Source organism: Canis lupus, chromosome 26 (genome assembly GCF_011100685.1).
Source record: "Canis lupus familiaris isolate Mischka breed German Shepherd chromosome 26, alternate assembly UU_Cfam_GSD_1.0, whole genome shotgun sequence".
NCBI lineage: Eukaryota > Metazoa > Chordata > Mammalia > Carnivora > Canidae > Canis > Canis lupus.
In genome coordinates, this window is record NC_049247.1 from 17,738,044 (window position 1) to 17,756,720 (window position 18,677).

The 18,677-nt window shown below is 55.4% G+C and overlaps 1 protein-coding gene and 1 long non-coding RNA gene across 7 annotated transcripts in view; one reads left to right on the forward strand and one right to left on the reverse strand.

The window, feature by feature from the left end:
- Nucleotides 1–8,594, reverse strand: part of FAM222A (family with sequence similarity 222 member A) — a 55,652-nt gene extending 47,058 nt beyond the window's left edge. For 3 of the 6 annotated variants that reach the window (XM_038575390.1, XM_038575383.1, XM_038575385.1), the window contains exon 1: nucleotides 8,409–8,594. The gene's annotated coding sequence lies outside the window, so the exon portion shown is untranslated. Of the gene's footprint in view, nucleotides 1–504; nucleotides 3,421–4,734; nucleotides 5,034–8,408 lie in introns of those variants that run through there. The other 3 variants (XM_038575388.1, XM_038575386.1, XM_038575389.1) reach the window with 2 other exon arrangements.
- LOC119866184 lies at nucleotides 4,834–17,491 on the forward strand. The gene is made up of 3 exons (XR_005379283.1): nucleotides 4,834–5,058; nucleotides 5,815–5,932; nucleotides 14,058–17,491. It is a non-coding gene; the product is annotated as an uncharacterized LOC119866184 (long non-coding RNA).
- The last annotated feature ends 1,186 nt before the right edge of the window (nucleotides 17,492–18,677 follow it).

An 18,677-nucleotide genomic window follows, 5' to 3' on the forward strand; every position in this document is an offset into this window, starting at 1 on the left:
CATGGCAGGTTCAAGGCTGAAGAGCCAGAACCACTGGCCCAGTTGGCAGAAAAGTCTAGGATGGTGCCAAGAAGAACTGCCAAGAGCCAGCAGAACTGGATCCTTCTTCATCCCCGGGGGAACTGGACCAGTCTCCTTATGCCTCCGTGAAGCAGGTAGAGAAATCAAGGCAGACACTATGTCAGGGGCCCGGGATGCCCTTGCCAAACCAATAGGCTCTGCCTTTGGGAGCCTTTTCAGAGGGCTTCTAGAATGGGGACAAGGGGCCTGCACCCCTTTACTACCCTTGGCCTCAAAATGCCAGCCTGCCTCCCCAGCTGCCACCTGGGGATGCTTCTTGTTTGGGTTAACAAATGCAGCATTTGGCTTTGGGAAATCCTGAGATCACTAATAATTGTTCCCTGATGAAAAGAAATTCATCCCTGTTCCCTGATACCCCCTCCCCCCCCCCCCGCCCCTTCCAAGCGAGGAAAGAAAAGTCATAAAAATAGCTTGTTATCTCACCTATTGAGGCTCCGACTGGATGTTACTGCTAATTGGGTATAACATCCTTGTCTTGTTCTCTCAGAAGCTAAATCAAGAAAGCGCCACTGCTGCGAACTAATTATATCTCCGGCCTGCAGCCTGCAGCTCGTCTTTCCCTTTATTGAGTTAAAAAATGGTCACGAACCTTCATCTTTTATCCCCCCCAAGCACCGGGTCCAGGCTATCTGCATCTGGGGCGGGAAGGTTGAGGAGGGGCTGTGGGTAGGGACAGCAAGGTGTAGAGTGCTGGGAGGGAAGCCCCTGCCCCTGGTGTCCGCTTGGCTCCCTCCCCCAGCCACCACCCCAGGCCTCTGGCCTCTCTCCTCCTGGCAGCAGGGCCCACTGGGAAAGTCAGAAGCATGTCAGTCCGGTGGTCAGTCTGGTGAACATTTGTTTGCTTATTCATTCAATGCTGCTCTAGGCTAAAGCTTCTGGTAGACCGAGGTAGCCCCAAGCACCAGCTAACCTCACCCTGGGTTCAAGGAAATGCTGATTAAATACACTGAGATGAGCTGGGATCATTCCTCTGCTCAAAGAGCTGCCACAATTCCCTACCATGGAGTCCAAATGCCCAGAATGGCCCTGGCTCCTTTCACAGTCCCCCATGTCTCCATATTCCAAACAAATCCAGACATACTGGTCCCTCAACCCACACTGGGTCACTCCTGCCTGCCTGTCTCTGAGCTGCTTCTCAAGCTATTCCTTTTACCCAGAGGGGGGCCTGTCCCTTTCTTAGAAGCTCCAGCTCTGCCTGTCAGAAGACCACCAATCTTTAAGGCCTTTGAGGACACCTCCTCCAGGAAGCCTGCCCTGTCAGCCTGCCACACTCAGCCTGGCTTCAGGCTGTGAACCTCGAGACCTGAGTGGTCAATGTCAATTCAGCCACTCAGCAAGCGCACTATCCTATTCTGCTTAATGGCTCTGAACCTCAGTTTTCTCATCTCTAAAATGGGTTAAGATTTCTTCCTAGAGGTGCCAAAAGGCACACTGTAGGTGCTCTGCAGAATGATGAATGAGAGAGTATCCATGAAGGACCAGAACTCTCAGAAAGAGCTCACTAAAGGCTGTTACTATTATGTAGGATGAAAGCTTTTGGAAGCCCCCCAGGGCACTTGAAGTGAGCATGCACTCGGCCACTTGCACACAGGTCTCTTTGGAGCTGGAGGGAGGCAACACTCTTACACCTCAACAGCTCCCGCAATCGTAGAACAACCTATATCCACAGAGAGAACCTGCCAGTGTCCCTAATTCTGGTACCATATGGAGATGGGCTGGAGCGACCTCTGAGCTCATCGAGGCCAGGCAGGCAAGCAGGCTTCAGCTCACAGGCCCCACTGATTGATTGGAGCTGCCTGCCCAGAGCCCTGGAAAGAGCCCAAGGTCAGGGGAAGAACTCAGCAGGGGAAGAGGGCAGCAATTGATTGGCGATGTCTGCCAAGGGCACAGCGGTGGAAGGCAAGCCAGGCCTGCCACAGATTTGCAATCCTTGACATTTTACAGAGGACGCAGCTGAGGCTGGGTTGAGGTGGGAGGTAACTCACTCAAGGTCATGCATCTTATAAAGAAAACAGCTGGGCCAGATCTGAGTCCCTGCTGCAGCCCCTGCCCAAGGATCCTCCCAGGACAGCCCCACCCAGCCCAGGGTTCTCACAGGAGGAAGACAGGCAAAGCTTGCATGGACAACCAAGGGCATTCTGTCCACCTGCCATGTGGCCCTGGGCCATCACTTTACCTTGCTGAGCCTCAGTTTCTTCATTTATACAATAAGGATAAAAATACCCTCCCCACAATCCTATGAGGATTAAATGAGAGAACAAAATGTCAAAGCAGGAAGCTTAGTCTGGAGCACAGCAGAGGCCAGGAGTGTCCTGTGATTCCCATAATAGGCAAAGGTGTTTAGACAGAAATCTCCACCAAAGCCAGCAATCGAAAATGCTGCCACCTCCTCCTCCATGGAGCCCTCCCTGGCTATCCCAGCTGGTAGTAATAGTTTCTGCCTCTGATTTCCTAGCACGCTTTGAGAATCTGCGGCCCCAGAGGGCAGGTGCCATATGTGGCTTGTTTACCGCAATGCCCCTGCTCCTGGCATAGGGCCTGCACACTGTGCATTCTTGTACTGTAGTGACCAACCCACTGCACTGTGATGTTGTGTCTGAGGCCTCACCACCTTTTAAGGTAACTGGGCTTGTTCATTTTTGCGTCCCCAGCACCTGGCAGGGAGCCTGGCACAGAGCAGTGAGAGCTCTCTGAATGAACGGATGAATAAAGAGTAAAAATAGCAGCTCCTGTTTACTGCCCACTTGCAATGGGCTCCTGCCAAGCCTCACAGCTGCCCTCCAAAGCAGACCCCTGGCCCATCCAACAGATGTGGAGATTGAGGTCACGAAGATGCTGAGGAACAGGGCTAAGCTCCAAATTTCAGGCCCAGGAACTGGAGGCTGGGAGGCCCTGCCACCTCTACCTCTCCCAGCACCAAGCTCAGGCTTGGACCTTGTGGGGCAGCTGCCCCTGCCTTGGCAGTGCATCCTGGAGCAGACAGCTGGCAGCTGGACTTCCTCCTCCCCCTCCTCCTCCTCTTCCTCCTCCTCCAAGGGAGGCCCCCTTCCCCACAGACTCCGGGTCATTAAGTTCTGCATCATTAAGTCCCTGTCCCCAGGAGCCTGTTCACAGCCAGCCTCGGCCTTAGCCCCTGACCTCCCAGGCCTTTGTCCCCTGTGCCCTCTGCACAATGGCAGGGGCTCCCAGGGCCCCAAACAGCTGCTACGGCTGGGATACTGGTTTGCTGCGGGACCAGGGTGACTGACTGGGGCCTGTGCCTGAGCCCACCCACTACTGAGGGGCTCACACTCACCCGAGCACTCTGCGTGCTCAAGCTCATCCCACCCACAAGCCTGGGAGAAAACTGCTATTACTTCCCTGAACGGACGAGAAAAGTGAGGCCCAGAGAGGTAAAGAGACTTGTCTGAGGACACACAAGCAGGGAGAATGCAGGAGCCCAGGGTTCCATCGCAATCTGCAACTCCCAAGGCCCTGCAAAGGTTGCCAGAATGACCTGTCTGGCACCCATATCATCTCCCACCCCTCCCTGTCAGATGCCTTTGCTGCCTTCAGGTTGTGGTTCCTTTGGACACATCAAGTACTTAGCTTAGCACTCAAGGCCCTGCACACTCTCGTCGTTTTTCTCCCTTTACCTCTAGCCTCTTACAAGCTCCCCCTGTCCTTCCTGGTCATTTGTTTGAATATCAAAGACCCTCTGCCAGCAACATCATCATTTACTCCACGCAGTCCTCAGGCCTGAGAGCAAAAGCCCCCTCTGTCAGGAAGTCTGCCATGACCAGCTGCAGTTTTTTCCTCCTCCAGCCCTGCTCTGGCTCTGACCAGAATTCGACTTAGTTGCAGATTCATCTTCCTCCCCGTGGAGGCTGTGGGCCATCTGATACCTTAGAGCTCTGCCACATAGGCGGTGGCCAGAAGGGTGCCCTTGCCCAGACCCCGAAGTGGACCCAGGGGGTGATGGAGGGGATAGCTGGAGCCCAGGCTCACTCTTTCATCCTCTTCTCACTGGCCATGCTGTGTCCTGCATCCCCACTTCTGGCCCCCAACCACTTCACACTTGTGCTCCTTCCTGGCTCTGTGACCTTGGGCAGGGAAGTAGCCTCCCTGGGCTCCTTTTCTCCCCGGTAAAACAGGGGTAGTAACAGCCCCTGCATTTCTTAGGGCAATGACATACATCCGGGAAGGTCCCCGACAGGTGACCTCTACCCAGGAATGCTCACTATTATTATTTCTGTCTGCGCCCTATCTGGTGGCCAGCACATGAATTTGGGGCTCAGAGAGACTAGCGTTCCAACCGTTGATTGGGTATTTGATTCTGGGCTGGTGGCTCATTCCTCCGGGGCCTCTATTTCCCCATCTCTGAAATGGTACTAACTCCGCCCACACCAACGCGACCCGGGTCTGGGAAGCTCTCTTTTGTTCAAGGCCAGGCGAGGCATGCAGGAGGCCCTCGGATATTTCTCAACTAACGAATCAGTGGTCCAGGTGTAAGGAATCCATCCCCCTTCCAGCCTCCTCCCCGCCCACCCCTGCCTCCAGAATCCCCTTCCCCACCCCCAGCCCGTGCAGACTAAAATAGTCATTAGGCAGATTTCAAAAGATGTCAGTAGCTTATAATTATAGTCGACATCCTTCTGAGATAAAAGTGATTACCTTGGATGCAAATCACTTAGCAACCAATCAGGGCGGTGGGCGGCGCCCGCGGAGGTGACCGGCCGGCGTGCAGCCCTCCGCCCGCAGTCCGCCCGGCACAGGCGGGGAAAGCGCACAATAGCTCTTGACACGCAAATGGGTTAACACAATAAAGGCGGCTCCGGCCTCTGCTGGGGGAGAGCAGCCATCCCCGGCCCGCGGGAGGTAATAAAGCGGCCCTTTTGTGCGCGCCTCCTCGTTCTCACCCCCGCCCCGAGCCCGGAGGAATCGCCGCCTGATTGAATTACGGTTCATGAATATGAGCTGCTCCGCTTGCTTCCTCCGGTTGGTGAGGGACTGGAAGGTGGAGGGGGCCGGGAGCGGTGGGGGGTGGGGGGTGGGGGGTGGGGCTGGCCGGCCCCGGCTTCGGCCCCGTAGGAACTCGGACGGGAGGGAGCCACGTGTGCTCACCACGTGGGGGTGCTCTGGGTAGGTGGCTGGGAGAGCCAGTCGAGAGGAGTTGGAAGGGTCCTTGACTACCCTGCAGTCTGATCTGTGGCTCCAGGAGGGACAAGGAGAGCCATTCGAGGCTCTGTTCTGAGGATGAGGCTCAGAGAGGCAAAGCTACTCACCCAAGGTCACACAGCCAATAAGGGTGGACCCATTCCACAGCCTGGCTCTTAACCATGAGACACTGCCACCGCTTGGGGTTAAGCAACCCAGCCTAGCCCCTGGCCAGAGCAACTGTGAGGCTCAGAAGGGATAGGGGATGGGCTAGCTTACGAGCTTAGGTGGAATTAGACAAGTGGTGAGGATTACTGGGGGAGTTGGGGTAGAGAGTGGAGGGAGGGAGCTAACCTTGAGAGGAGACTGGTCAGGGTTACCATCCCCATTGAGGGAGCCCTAACTGGGTCCTCTCCCCTGGTTAGCCTCTCCCATCCACGAGTCTCCAGGACACGCCCACGCTGGCACCACCACTTCCCCTCATCCAGCACACCCCAGCACTCACAGGCCACATTCAGTGCCCAGAACACTCTTTGCAATCCTCTGCCTGGCAGATCCCTACTTGTCCCGAGAGTCACAGTGCACTCCTCCTTACAGGGCCCTTGCCAACCTTCAGGCTGGGTCAGGAACCACATCTACCAAGGTTGGCACTGACTCATCCACATCCTTGACTTCCCTACCAGCTGAATGCCCACCAGGAGGGTCCCTTCAGTAGGTGAGTGCAGCCTCACACCTCTCCCTGAGGGGAGCCAGAGGGGCAGATGACAATGAGCCTAGGGCCAGCTCTCTCAACCCTTCCCTCAGTGCTGGAGAAAGGCGTACCAGGGGTGAGAGAAGCAGTCTGTCCACAAGGCCAGGGCATAAGTTGCTACTCAGGTCAACATATCCTGTAGGTAATGAAGAAGCAGGATTCAAACCCAGGTTTCAGTGTGGGAAGGCATGCTGGTGAGGCCAGACTCCTACCATTGCCGAAAGCCCCCCACTGTTGCAGAGACCCTGTCCAACAAGTGGTGTAAGGCCTCCCCTTCACCCCAGAGGAAGGGGACTCTGGTGCCAAGGCACTTCGGAGTCAAACCTCTGCAGCTGCCTGGCTGAGCAACTGAGCCTGTTTCCTCATCCGCAAAATGGGCCACAGCACACAAGCCACTCCAGCAGTAACGGTAATTGAGATCCTATACAATGCCTGGCACACGGGGAGACGCGGGTAAGCTGGCACTCCCTCCTGCTCCTCGCCTGGTGCTACTGCCAAGCCCAGGGAAGGGAACAGAAGGAATTGCCCAATTCTGACAGCCTTTCCCTCCGCTTTGGCTGTGGAAGTGTAAATACTCCACGGAGGACCTCCAACTGCCTGTGTTTGTGGATCTCTGGCGCACACTCCGGGTTTGTTTCTAAACTGGGAAGCTTCGAGAGGCAGTGCAAACAGCCCTTCTGCCCACCTCTCCCACTTCTCCCCCCATCTGCTGTTGCTCTGTCCTTGGAAGCCTGTGTGTTTAACGACACCATTTCAGCTGGAAATATCATCTCCCTGCCAAGCCCCCAAAAGCAGCTCCGCTGATATTTATTGACCTGTTAATCTAGCTGGAGAGCCTGGTAGGAGAAGAGAAAAAATGCTGGCTGCATAAAGACTGGGGTCGGGCTTCTCATAATGACCCCCCCCCTTCCCTCTGTTCTCACCCCACCCTGCGCAGAAGCAGTGACACAGTTCTCTAACCTTTCCCTCCAAATGTGATCACAGCAGTTTCACCCACATCCGACAACAGGAGCAATTGCCGACAACAGGAGCAATTGCCGGGAGGAACTCAGAAGAGGAATCAAAGAACCCAACAGCAGGATACTGGCTGGGGGGTTCTCTGGGCCTTCACAAGGCACAGGGCCAGTGCTGGGGCGTGTGGGGAAGAGGGCTGGTGCCTGAGTCCCATCAAAGCTGGCCCCTGGCAGGGACACACTTTTTTCAGACCTTGGCACTGCCGGGCCTGACTTGCCCTCCATTCACTTAATGAGCACCACACTGTGCCTGTCAAAATCATCTTAAACAGCAAAAGGAGAGTGGGGCAGACAGGAGTTTAGGCCTGGCCAAGGCCCTTCATCTTGGGGTTGTACAGCACGGGGAACCCCTGGACTTGAGGGGTTGCAGGCAGCAGCTCCTCTGCACTTTCCCTGGCTGGGGGAGCACACTTTTGCTGATCAGAAGTGGCCTCTTTTAAGGTGGGGTGGGGGTGGGGGGGCACATCTCTCTGGGAACTCCAGCTGGCTGGCTGGGTGTATAGTGGGGTTTAAGGAGATCTCCATAGCATCCCTTCTGAAAGCATAAAGTTGCTCTGTTTGGCAGTCCTGAGCCCCCAGGCAGTGCCAGGCTATATGGGCAAAGCTGAACACCTGTCCTTGGGGGGAGGAGCATCCGCAGGGACAGCTGGCACTGCTTCCCTCCCCCACCTCATGGAAGAGCTGGGGATTTAGGTCAGAGAACTGCAGTCCAGGGTGGTGGCAAATCTGCCTTCACCCCTCCATAACCCAAAGGCATCCAGTCTTGCCCCTGGTTACCACGACCCCGCCCCCTCCGACCCTGGGTCAAAGCACATCAGGTCGCCACGGCAACCCCAGTGACGTCAGAGGCCTGGCATGACGTCACGCTGTGGCCCCACGGGGGAACCCACCAACCTTGCCAGCTTTTTTGAAGAAGGAGGACTGTTCGGGAGACTCTGCTGTGTTCTAGCTTTGGAGGGGACGATCCCCAAACGCAGCTACCTGCATGGTTGGGACTCCACATCCACCTCTGTCTGAGCTGAGGTCCCCTGAGGACCTCAGAGGCTGCCTGGGAGACCCCAAGGGTTCCATCCTGGATACCCCCCTCCCTGGCCCTCCAAGACACGGGAGTTCCCAGGGCATTTTCGGATGACGGAGCTGCTACCTTTGTCTGCTGGCTTTAGGGGTGGGGTGACCTTTCCTCTCCGGCATACGCCTCGCCCGGGGCTCCGTGGAGTCCCCCCAACGGGCCCCCAACCTCCTCGCCGGCCGCCTGGCCTGTCTGGACAAGTTGTGTGTGAGAGGGGAAGGGCTGGGGGGAGACCAGGAGCAGCGCTGTTCCAAGATTCCCAACAGCTCGGGGCCCCTTTATTTCCGACCCGGCCGCCCCGACGCCAGGGAGTGCCCCCGGCCCCGGCCCGGAACCAACCGCGCCCCGAGGAACTCACCGGATCCGCCAGGCCGCTGAAGGGCACCAGGTCTCAGCGGCGACGACTCTCGGCCCGCCGGGTCGCAGCCATGCGGAGGCGGCGGAGGCTGCCCGGGGGCGCGCCCCGGGGGGGCCGATGCCTCTCTCGGGGCGGAAGGGGACGCTGTCAGCGACGGTGGTCCTGGCGCCGGCCCGCGCCGTCCGGGGGCGGGGGCGGCGGCTCTCCCGGCTCAGCGTGGGTCGTGCCCGCCCGGGACCTGGGCCGCGCGGGCGCTCAGGCGGCGCATCCTCGCCGGGGCCTGTGCTCAGCGCGTCCGGCGGGCGGCGCTGCGCCTCCCCTCGGGGTCCCGCTCAGGGCTGCAGCTCGGCCCGCGCCGCTCCCCGGGGCGCCCTCTCCGCCCGCGCCGGGAGCCCGGCGGCCGCGGCCCCTCTCGCGGCCCCAGCCGCAGCCTGTCTTTGTTGCTTCCTCTCGCTCGACCGCCCGCCCGCGGCTCGCAGCCCCCGGTCCGCCCGGCGGCGGGAGGGGGTCGCCTCCTCCGGGGTTACACGCACCTGCAGCGGCCCCGGCCCCTCGCCGGGCACGCACCGGCCCCCGCAGGTTGCAAAGAGCGGCGGCTAGAATGCACCGGCCCCTCCTCCTCCTGCTCCTGCTCCAAGCCCTGGGTGTGGGGGGAGGGGAAGCTGGAGAGCAGCGGCGGCCGCGGCGGCGGCGGCGGCGGCGGCGGGCGGCGGAGGCTCGAGGCAGTCCCGGGGGCCTCGGCGCCGCCAAATAACCGGTCCGGGTGGCGCAGGGCGGACGTGGGGACGGCCCGGGGCACGGCACAGCGGGCGTGCGAGCTCGCGAGCTGCAGCAGGGGTGGCGCGCGCCGGGCTCTCACGCGCCCATGGCCCCTGGCGGCGCGCGGGGGCTCCCGGGGCCTCAGCCTCGCGCCGCCTGGCGCGCGCCGGCGCCCAGCCTCGCCTCAGGCCCCGGTGCGGCGCGCAGCGTCCGGCGGGCGGCGGGCCCGGCTCCTCACCTCCCTCGGCTGGAGCACGCAGGCTTCCCGCGGAGCCGCCAGCCCGGCCGTCCTGCCCGCTGCTCCGCTCCGGCCCGACTGACAGGCGCGAGCGCCGGCAGCGGCCGCGGCGTCTCGCCCCCCGCCCGCCCCCTGAGGTCCGGCCCAATCAGCGGCGGCCGAGAGGCGGTTACCAGGGTGACGCGGCGCCGCGTCCTGCGGGGGGCGGGGCCGGGGGCCGCCACGCGCGCTTTTCGCGGCAAAATTCAAAGGCCGGCAGGGCGGCTCTCCAACCTCCTCCCCCAAGCTGGGGCGAGGCGGGCCCGGCCTCGCAAGGACTGCAAGTCCCGGCATGCAGCGCGCCGGCGCCGGGCGGAGGGGCCCCGACATGAGGCGCAGAGCGTGCTGGTATTTGTAGTCCCTTTGTCGGGACCCAGAGGTGGAAAAACAAGTATCCTTTATTGAGCACGTGTTTGGGGCAAGGCACTGTGCGAAGAGCATTCATTATCTGCTAATCTGGAAGACAATTCTACGGGGAATTTATTAAAAATAGTAGCAAGCTACCACTTATGTAATTACATACTCTGCCATAATGCCCACAACAACCCTGTAAGGTAGATAGTATTATCCCTATTTTACAAATGAGAAAACCGACATGGTAGGTACTATTATTATACTCCCAGCTTATAGAGGAAATTGTGGTTAAGAGATGTGAAGTGACACTTTGTCCCGGAGTGTTTTGCCCCAAGATATTTTTCGGCAGTGAATGATATTTGGCATCACATTTGAGATCTGTGGACCACTGACTATACACCCAGGCACTGTGCTAAGTTCTTTACAAAGTCCACTGCGTGGTATCCACACCACATATATGGGAAGCAGGCCCCGATATTCTCCTCCATTTAACAAATGGGGAAATTGAGGCACAGTATTACCTGGTGCCAAATTTTGAGTCTATCAAACTGTACTGCACCTTGCCTTTTACTTTCTAAGCAGCTTCATAGGTTCTCAGTAGGTCTGACTGATAGCCCATGGTGGCCTGCTGTAAAAAGTCCCATTTTACAGCTGGAGAAATTGAGTCCTGGGAGGGATAGTTCCCTCAGTTGCCTTGTGTCCATCACACAGCATGCTGGGGAGCCAGCTTTCCAGGAGAGACTTCAGGATCCCTACAGAGATGCAAAGCCACAGAACTCCTCTGACCACTCTCAGGCTATGTCTGTGTGACCCCATGGAATCCCATGGAACTTGAGTGGGATTCCATCCCTGTCCTTGCTAGCTGTTGGCTTTGAACATTTACCTTCGTGGCTCTGTGCCCCAGTTTCTTGTCTATGTATCATAATTCCTATCCGAGGGAGTGGTTGTGCGGACAAAAATTATTGCTGGAAATGATTCGGAATCCATTAAGTGCTTAATAAATGCCAACTGTAGTCATCCAGACCTGGAAGGCTTTGAAGAAAGACCCTGGTGAGTGTACCCATGAGATGGGCTGCTTTTGGGGTGGGAGGCGGGTAGCTAGCCTACTTTTAGGAGCCAACACACCTCTACCCAGAGCCTGGGGGTGGGGGGGTGCCTGTGGTGGAGCTCCAGGGCCGACCAAGTAGGCCACCTGCCTCCTTATCTAGGGCAGGAGCTGGCCCTGTTTCAGGCCCTCGAGCCTCTGCCATGAGTGCCATTCCCAGCAGCTCCTGGCTTCATTGCCCTGCTCTAGTTCTCCTAGGCTGTCTCACCCAACCTTCTTGGAGTTGGAGTGGGGGTGGGGATGTACATGGGAACTTGATCCAGCTGTTTCCGCTAGCTCACTCTGCTCCAGGGCCCAGCCACAAGAGCTGCCAGTGACGTCAGGGCGGGTTACCCGGGCAACGCACTGGGTGGACCCAGGGTGTGGACAGGTGGGAAGAATATGGTGCAGCACTCCAGCCAGGTGCAATGAGAGGGATGGTGACAACCAAAACCCTGGGAAGAAAGAGAGAGCAGGAAGTGGAGAAGAAGGCTGCAGGGCCACACCATCTATTTTCTATAATTTAGGATTTTTTTTCCATCGTCAGTTAACTATGACTTGACACCTACTATGTGCAGGGCACATGCTCCATGCTGTTTATATCACATATTTCTATCTCCTTTTACCTTCACAGCACCCCGGTGAGGTCTGTTCGATTACTGTACACATCTCATAGTTGAGGATGGCCGTGTGACTGGCACAAGGTCACACAATGACAGAACCAGGTCCCAAACGCTAGAGCCTCTGATCTTGATTTACTGCACCCTATGCCAGCCACTAATTGACTGGGTGCAGCCTTGAGGGCAAGTTACCTGTCCTCTTCAGACCTCAGTTTTCTCTGTTGTAGAATGGAGGGCGGGACTAAGGACCCAGCCCTACCAATCACACTCCCTTGAGGTGGCACTCCTCCCTGACTCAGTGGCTTCCAAAGGTCTCGCTGTGGTTCCAATGCACAGCGGGGGGTTTAGAAGGTCTCAAAGGGCCCCTCCGTCTCCAAAGGTCTGGGAGCCCATGATGCACTAATGGTGGGATTTCAGACTGGAAGGCAGCTGCATAGGTGGAAAGCCCAGTCTTTCAGGTGCCCCTCATACCCGTCCAGGCAGGTAAATGGCCTCACAGATGCTCAGCTTATACCCTCCCACACTCACGCTCACACTGCCCACCTCCCTGAGGTCAGGCCTTCCTGTCAGTGCCCCCCAGGTCCCCAGTTCCCAGCCTTGATCCGGCCTCCCCTTGCTATGGTCATGTGCAATAACTCTGCATTATGTGAATGGAGACAGTGTCAAGATAGATTTGCCACGGTCCACAGAACCACCAGGCAGGCCAGTGCTTGAATGCTGGCTGCAGCCAGGGGTTCAAGAGGCCCTGAGGGGGTTGGGGGACAGAAAGCATCTCAGTCTTCACAGTCCCTTTATACCTCCTACATTCCAGCCTTGCTGAAGTGCCTGCAACATCCTCCCAGGTGTCTCTCTGACTTCCAGGTCTCTACCCATTCTGTCCCTTCCACCTAGAATATCCTCCCTTCAGGTAGTTGACTTTTGCTTCTCCTTCAGATTTTAGCTAGGGTATCCCCTCCTCCAGGAAGCCTTCCTTGACTACTGCCCTCCAGGTTGGAGCACTTCCCCCTTCATAAATGTACTTTGTCTGTTTTATAATGACTCACATATTTGACGGTCTTTCCCACCAACCTGAAGGCTCTGGGAGACCAGGGTCTGCATTTAAACTGTGTTAGCCCTAGCACAGCCCTGGTATATGGTCAGCACTCAATAAAGTTTAGTTGAATTAATCTCTGAATCCATGAATAAACATGGCCCAGGTTTTCTTTGTGGTGGAGAAGCAGAGAGAGGAGGAGGAAGTGGAATCAAGCTGACTGGGCTTGAATCCTGACTCTTCAGGTGATTAGTCATGTGACTCATCTGTGCCTTGGTTTTCCCCATCTGTGAAATGGGGTTAGTTGTCACATAGGCACAGCTCAAGGGGTCTGGAGCCTGAAACTTCTGCTCCCACTCTCCCATGTATGTAAGGTTAGTCATGCCTGTTCCCTCTTTAACTCTGTTCATTCTTTGATTCATTCATTTCATTCATTCATTCAATATCTCCTAAGTACTTGTTCTGTGGCAGCCACTAGGGATTCAGCAGTGACCCAAACAGTCCTTGACCTTGTGGGGCTCAAGTTTCATGGAGGGACAGATAAAACAACCAGCAGTGATCATCCAGGGTAACAGGAGAGGGAAAAGCCCAGAGCAGGCACCTGACCCAGCCGGTGGGCTAGTGATGGTAGAAAGGCTGATCGGCGGCCCTGTGGAAAAATGAGTAGGAGGTAGCCAAGGGATGGGTGAGGGGGAAGAATGATCCTGGCAGAGCGAACTGCCAACGCAAAGGCCTGGTGTCCCAAGTGAGGGGGCTGTGACTGTCCCAGGAGTGGAGGTGGTCAGAGGCTGAGCTGAACTGGGGAGGGAGGTGAGGAAGCAGAGGCGAGTCTTTGTCCTGGTGGGAGTGGGGGAGCAGGCCTGCCCCAGCCTCCCTCCCCAGCCCCCACCTGCCTCACCTGCCCTTGTTGCCATAATCTAGGCCAGAGCCTGGAGGGAGCCGAGCCCCCATTGGTGCGCACCACGTAGGTTTTTCAGAGATAATTTAATCAGAGCTATTAATAAGCAGAAAAGAAAGAGCTCTTTATGCTCCTCCTGGAGAAAAGGAGAAAGAAGCAGCACGTGTAACCTTGTTATTCACCCAGCTCTGCCCACCACCCCTTCCCCCCAGTACCTGGAGCCTTTCTCTAGGGCAGGCCCAGAGAGATGGGGCCAGGAGCCCAGGGGAGGGGGGTTGAGGAGGCCCACGTAGTCTCAGGGACTGGCCCCTGCCACGCTCACCTCCAGCCACTTTGGCCTCCTCTTGATTGCTGACAGGCGCCAAACTAGTTCCCCCTGAGGCCTTTGGTCAAGCTGTTCCCTCTGCCTGGAACATTATTCCTCCACTCTTTGCATGACTGTCTCATTGTCACAGTGTAGGTCTCAGTTAAATATCACCTCCTCTGAGAAGCCCTTCCTGACCACCCCATCTACGGTTATTCTCCCCAGAGGCCCTTCCTTTGCTTTGCCTCTGGAGTACTTATTACCGTCAGCAACTCCCTGGGCTCTTGTAAGTTGACTTGTTTATTTTCCATCTCCCTGTCTAGATGGTCAGCTCTGGGGCCGGGAGGACTCTTGGTCATCATCCTCAGTGCTATATCGCCAGCATCCTGTGTGATCACTTGCACACATTAGGTTCTATGTCGATCTATGTGGATGGAATTGGAGAAGGTTCAAGATGCCCGGAGAGTTCAAGATGCCGGATATCAGCCAGAAGGTGATGGGGTCCCTTCCACCTGGGAGAACCCAAGAGAATCTAGGATTCGTTAAATCCCCTTGTTTCACCCCTTGGGATTAGGAGGCCCAGAGAGGGGAAGGCACTTGCTCCAAGTCACCCAGTAAGTTTGGGCCAGAGGTGGGACTTGAGCCCAGAGCCCTCTGAGGGCACACAGTTTCACTTGAGTCTCATCTCACACACCAGCTCTGTGTTGAGGATTCTGAGGCCTCACCCGGGTTCAGAAGGGAACAAGCGCTGTGCTACCATCAATTAGTGATATTTGCTGAGTCTGGGGTTAGCCGTCGGGAGAGCTAGTAGCCCACAGGCTATTCTGTGGGCAAAGTTTGAAAGAGCACTGGACTGGGAGCCCAGGGTTTCATTCCTTCAATCAGCACCACTGTCTTGTCATGTGACCCCTAAGCCAGGCAGCTTCCCAGAGCCTCAGTTTCCTCAACCAAAAGTTGTGACTACTTACTGGGGTGCTGCCTATTTCAAGGAAGGACTATAATGAGAAAACGAGGACAACTATGTCCAAAAGCACCTAATGGGTTCTACAAACATAGCCAATGATTATTAGCGTAAAATAAAGTGGCAGCAGTGATAGGAATATGCATCTAGCGAGGCCCCACTACAGACCAGGCACCACTCCAGGTGCTTTGCATACATGATCTGCAAACCTTGCAGCAAGCCCATGAAGGGGAAACACAGGCCTGGGTTATAGATGTGGACTCTCTACAGGCTGGCATCAGTGGCCTTGCTCCAGGTGGCACTGAGCTCCTGGGTGTGCCGCACGAGGATCTGAACCCTGATGTGTCTCTGCCATAGGTTTCTGACTCAGGGAAATGGGGGCTGGATGTGGGAGTGGTCCCCAGGACCCCTGCAAGGTTGATCTCTGCTCCTCTGGCCTGGCTGGGCCTGGTTCTCCCAGGCTCTGAGTGGCAGGCAGATTTCCAGGGGATTAAACGCAGCCTGCCCGGCCTCCCCCACCCCCCACCCCGCCCCAGCCTGGAAAGGCCAGCAGGGCCTCCCAAGCCTGCCTGGCAGATCTCCTTTTGTACAAAAAGTTATTGACTTATCAAGGTTAAAATACATTCAGCGCCGGCCAATAAAACAAGGATACCGCCGCATCCCGGCTGTCATGCGCGGCCTGGTTTTCATGGCAACAGGCTCTCTCTGCACATGAAACGGTTCAGTTGTGCAAAGTTCAGGCGTTACATAAACAGGGAGTTAACAACAGCAGCAGAAATCAATGTCTAGCCAGGCATGGCCTGGGGAGATAGCATTGATTGGGCCGTATGCTGTCGATAGGCCAGGTCCCTGCTTCCTGCCCAGTTGCCTTGGGCTCCCTCCCGCGGCCCCAACCCCTGGCTCAGACCCAGAAAGCTCCAGAAAGGTGCCTCCACCCTGGCCCCGGAGCCCCTTTCTGGCTGGGATCCAGCGGGGAGGGGATCTGCTAAACTGTCTGCAGCTGTTTTGTAAACCATTATATGGCTCAAAGATGCCTTAAAATAAGTTCACCCCATTATTAATAGAAAAGGCATCCTCTTGCCTTTTGAGCCATCCTCGTGACAAAGGAAGATCTCACTGCTTCTGTGTTTAGCCATAAAAACCACCCATATTGCAAGATGTGCCCCAATCAGGTCAAATAGATCAGGATATGAAACCAAACTGGCCATGCGACCTTGGGTAAGTCACTTCACCTCTCTGAGCCTTGGCTTCCTGTTTTCTAAAATGCCAAGAGTGACATCACCAACCTCATGGAGGTAAGAAGGAAGAAATGAGGGGACACATGTAAAGCACCTCGCTTAGGGCCTGTGTCAGGAAGCTAATCCTCTGTGTCTCTCTCCTACTCTAGATTCCAGCACACACCTAGATGGGGCAAAAAGAAACGGGAAACTAGGAAGTGATATTTGGGCTCAAATCCCAGTTCCTCTGTTAGCTGTGTGACCTTAGCCAAGTCACTTTACCACTCTGAGACTTGGCATTCATTCCCTTATATAGTATGGGGAAAAAATGTCTTTGCAAGAGAGAAGAACAAAATGAGCTCAATGTTCTGGGCATGCAGAAAGTGACCAGTAGAGAGTTATCAAATCAGATCTTTCTTTCAGTCTTTCTTTCTTGCTTGCTTTCTTTCTTCCTTCTTTCTTTTCTAAGATTTTATTTATTTGAGAGAGAGAGAGAGAGAGAGAGAGAAGCAGACTCCCCGCTGAGCAGGGAACCTGATGCAGGGCTCCACCCCAGGACCCTGAGATCGTGACCTGAGCTGAAGGCAGACGCTTCAGACACTTTACCGACTGTGCCACCCAGGTGCCCCCCTCCAGTGTTCCAGTGTCAAATCTACTCACCCTCGAAGAATGGAAGCTCTCATGGGATTTCTCTCAAGAAAGGGAGGGCTCCGGAGAAAAGAGTTATTTGTTCCATTTACCGGAAGGTTCTTAAGGACAGGGGCCTAATCTTGTTCATCTTTGTGTGGTAATGCTTGGTACAGAGGCCAGGTCTACAGTAAGACCTCCGTGCGTGTTTGTTGAACAAAGTTAAATACCTCTGGAGAGCTGACCAGGCCTTCTTTATCTGGCATGATAGCATGGAGACAGGGCGATGGCTAGGATGATTTAGGATAGGTTTGGGGGTGCTTCTAGACATACTGGGTATGGCACAGACAGCCAACTCACTGCTGAAATTCATATCTCCTTCCATGGGATGAAATGGATGCTGGGAAGCAGAGCCCAGTGGGAATAAGTAGCTCGAGGCCACATTTCCAGGCATGGCTGAACGAGTAGCTTTTGCCACTGAAATGTGAGCAAGCATAGTGTAAGAAGTGATTATGCCTCTTGTACACAAGTTTTCTCTTTTGCCCCAAGGCAGACAATTGACCTTCCTAGAGCAGAGCAGGGCCAAAAGATGGATGGAGCCTGGGCCCCTAAATCACTTGCGGAGGAAAGTTGCCCACCTGTTGACCAACAACAAAGGCTTTGAACTGTTATATGAGAAATGAACATCTGTTGAGTTGCACCATTAAGATGCCAGGGTCTGTTTGTTATAGCAGTTGTGTTGCTGTTACAAATTCACAGTGCTTCCTAGAAAGGACTCAGAACACTGCTCCTCTCTCCCCGAGGCCCCCAAACACACACAGACACACACACACACACACACACACCCGGGCACAGTCCTCTCCAAGTCATGAAATTTTACAGAGCTGAGAGGGGATCCTTGTTTTTTTTTTTTTTGTTTGTTTGTTTTTTTAAGATTCTATTTATTTATTCATGAAAGACACAGAGAGGCAGAGACACAGGCAGAGGGAGAGAAGCAGGCTCCATGCAGGGAGACGACGCGGGACTTGATCCCAGGTCTCCTGGGCCGAAGGCAGGCACCAAACCGCCGAGCCACCCAGGCGGCCCAAGGGATCCTTGTTTAATAAAGCAAGGTACAATAAAACATTAATGGTATAATCCAGGTAGTGGATATTTAAGTATTCATTGTCTTTCAACTTTGCTGTATGTTTGAAATGTTTCAAAATAAAATAATTGAGAAAATATCTATTCTTATATTTTCAAACTCTTCCTAGGAACCTTTTTTTTCCCTCAAAGATTCCATTCATTCATTCATGAGAGAGAGGCAGAGACACAGGCAGAGGGAGAAGCAGGCTCCCTGTGGGGAGCCCAATGGGGGATTAGGTCCCAGGACCCCAGGAACACGACCCAAGCCAAAGGCAGATGCTCAACCACTGAGCCACCCGGGTGCCCCTCTTTCTAGGAACCTTAAGATTTTAAGAAGATATGTCAGGGACCACTATTATGGTGGGGGTAGGCTGAGGAAACTGGTAAATGGAGAGCTCTGGGTTCCCAGCTCCATCCTCTGCCCACCCACTTCAACTAGAGCAGGGTCAGTTTCATCGCTTTTTCATATTGGAGTTCTGCATGTGATTTTAATTTGAGAAAAGGTTTCCACTGTTCTAGCAATAAAAGCCTGAAAGCCACTGAGTTCAATCCTCTGGTGTGATAGATGGGGAATCTGAAGTTCAGAGGGGAAAGATACTTGCTCCAGTGAGTCAGTGACTGGGCAGGAATTCACACCCAGGTCTTCTGGTCCCCAGGACAGAGTCATTCTCCATGGCTTTCTGGAGGTTCTCCGGGGGTCTCCTCCCTGGGGGCTGCTTGAAGGCAAAGAGGGTGGTTGAGACACCAGGCAGGACTCCTTCATGCCCCACACCCTCTGGTTAGAGCCCTCTGCCTTTGGCTTTCTTATATGTTGGGGTCCAAGGCATTGACCAAAGCATTCTGCAGGTGCGGAATGTCTGCCTGTGAGGTGGTGGAGGAGGCCACTGCAGAGGACTTCAGTGGGGCCAAGGATTTCCTAAAGTGGGACCCTCCCCCCTCCATCCCAGCATCACCTCCTTCTCTCTAGCTGGGGTGAGAAGATGGATGGGAGGAGGCAGGGCTGGGACAGACCA